Genomic DNA, 3,022 nt, shown 5'->3' on the forward strand with positions numbered 1-3,022 from the left:
AAAAGAAAAGAAAAGAAAAGAAAGAATTGAGGTAAAACTTATAACAACCTGATTCTTCAAATTCCTCTTTCCAAGCTTGGTGGCTCACACCTGTAATCCCAGCACTTTGAGAGGCTGAGGCCAGAGATCAGCCTGAGTAACACAGTTAAGACCCTATCTCTCCACAAAGTTAAAAAATTAGCCTAATGTTTTGGTGCACACCTGTAGTCCTAGTATCAGTGGTTCTCAACCTTCCTAATGCCGCAATGTATTTTCATTAACAGGGGTTGAGAATTGCCGTCACTAGCTGCTCAGGAGGCTGAAGTGGCAGGATCACTTAAGCAGGAGTTCAAGGTTACAGTGAGCTATGATCATGCCAGTGCACTCCAGCCTGGAAACATTTAGGCAAGTGTGTTTTTATTATTATTTTTTTTCCCATAAACTTCAACTACATCCACATGGGATGATTCATTGGCTGAGAATATTTGAGGCATGCAAGTATTGTGAAGAAGCATTACCAACAAACAGAAGAGCTTCTTAAGCAACTCATTTCAAGGGGGCTTTAGAATGATGTTAATAAAACCAGTAGAAAATCGTATTGAGGGAAATTTTCAGAAATTTTACTATATAAGGCCAGGCATAGTGGCTCATGCCTATAATCCTAGCACTCTGGGAAGCTGAGGCACTATAATCCTAGCACTCTGGGAAGCTGGACTATCTGAGCTCAGGGTTGGAAACCAGCCTGAGCCAAGAGCAAGACCCGGTCTCTACTAAAAATGGAAAAAGTAGCTGGCATGTTGTGGCCAGTGCCTGTAATCCCAGTTATGTGGGAGGCTGAGGCAGGAGGATCACTTGAGCCAAACAGTTTGAGGTTGCTATAAGTTATGATACCACGGCACTCTACCCAGGGTGACAGAGTGAAACTGTCTCAAAAAAAAAAAAAAATTAGTATATTAGAGAGATAAGAAAGATGTTAAGCAATACAACATACTTAAGAGCTTGAGTTCTTTTGACCAAGTAACTTTCAGTTTCTTCATCTGAATAAATAGGCCAAATGCGAATAGTTACTCATAAGGCTGAGATGAAATAAGCATATAAACTACAGTATACTTGTACTGTGCTGGGGACTTTTTCTTTTTTAGGAGACAGTGTCTCACTTTGTCACCCTCGGTAGTGCTGTGACCTCATAGTTCACAGCAACCTCAAACTCTTGGGCTCAAGCAATTCTCTTGCTTCAGCCTCCCAAGTTGCTGGGACTACAGGTGCCTGCCACAATGCCTGGCTATTTTTAGAGATGAAGTCTGGTCTAGCTCAGGCTGGTTTTGAACCTGAGAGCTCAGGCAATCCTCCTGCCTTGGCCTCCTAGAGTGCTAGGATTACAGGCATGAGCCACCATGTCCGGCCTGTGCTGGTGACTTAAAAATATCATCTTATTTAATCATCATAGTCTGAGGCAGCCATTAGTTCTATTTTTCAGATGAAGTAAGAGGTTTAATTCACTACTATACAAAAGGAATTCATGTAACCAAAAATTTGTACCCTCATAATAACCTGAAATTTATAAAAAATAATAAAAAGGTTTAATTCTCAATGGTTACTCTTTTTTTTTTTTTTTTTTTTTTTAGTGGTTACATGTTTAATAAGAGCCAGAGGCAAGAATCTATTCTAAGGGCTCGGCACCTGTGGCTCAAGTTGCTAAGGCACCAGCTACATACACCTGAGCTGGCAGGTTCGAATCCAGCCTGGGCCTGCCAAACGATGGCTGCAACCAAAAAATGGCCAGGCGTTGTGGCGGGTGCCTGTGGTCCCAGCTACTTGGGAGGCAGAGGCAGGAGACTCGCTTGAGCCCAGGAGTTGGAGGTTGCTGTGAGCCGTGATGCCACGGCATTCTACCCAGGGTGACAGCTTGAGGCTCTGTCTCAAAAAAAAAAAAAAAAAGAATCTATTCTAAGAATAGATTCCAAGGGAGGGAAGGGGAGGGCACCCTTAGCTCAGTGGTTAGGGGCTGGCCACATGCACAGGGGCTGGTGGGTTTGAACCCGGCTTGGGCTTGCTAAACAAAAAATAACTAGGTGTTGCAGTGGGCACCAGCAGTCCTAGCTGCTGATGCTGAAGCAAGAGGATCTCTTGAACCCAAGAGTCTAAGGTTGCTGTGAGCTATGACGCCAGAGTGCTCTACAGAGGGTGACAAAGTGAGACTGCTTCAATTAAAAAAAAATAGATTCCAAAGCTTATGTTTTTTTCTGTACTCTACAATCTTGAGGGATTCTGAGGCTTTTTCTTCTTTGAACTTATTTGTATAAATTTTAAATAAGATGTTTATAAGTGAAACATCTGTTTTTCCGCTTCCTTTTCATCAAAAATCACTATAATTTATTTTCAATAACCTTTATATTAGTATTAATTTCAAACAAGCCAATTTAAGAAACTATCAAGCCATCTAATTACATATATTACAGAAATTTATGACTAAGAAAAGGAATTAAATAAAAGTGGTTTCACAATACATTCATGTGACTGCTTCCCACAATAAAAGCAACCTATTTACGGTATGTGGAGTTTCGCTTTGGTATCCAACTAAACATCCTCAAAAATGAATCACTGTTAAAAGTTATCTGTTAAAATAAAAACATCCTTGATTATTTTGATTCAAGCAAAGGAAGCTGAAGTGTCCTGGTCTGTAACTCCTAGGATACATATGTAGAAACAAGAATAGCTTCTATATACTTAAATTGTGCTACTTATGTTCAATTGTGCTACTTATGTTCAATTTTCTTATTCCAGTACAATTGACCCATAAAAGGTCATTTCTCTTTTCTGTATATTATTATTGCTCAATGTGCAGCATCTAAAAACTGCACCTAGAAAGCCAGAAGGCCACAAACTTAGTATCTTGGGCCACTCTAAGAAAAACAAACTGAACATACCACAAGAGAGAAACACAGGCTCGGCGCCTATAGCTCAACCGGCTAAGGCGCCAGCCACGTACACCTAAGGTGGCGGGTTCGTATCCCCAGCCCGGACCCGCCAAACAACAACGACG

Source organism: Otolemur garnettii, unplaced genomic scaffold (genome assembly GCF_000181295.1).
Source record: "Otolemur garnettii isolate 467f Iridium unplaced genomic scaffold, OtoGar3 scaffold00061, whole genome shotgun sequence".
Classification (NCBI taxonomy): Eukaryota; Metazoa; Chordata; class Mammalia; order Primates; family Galagidae; genus Otolemur; species Otolemur garnettii.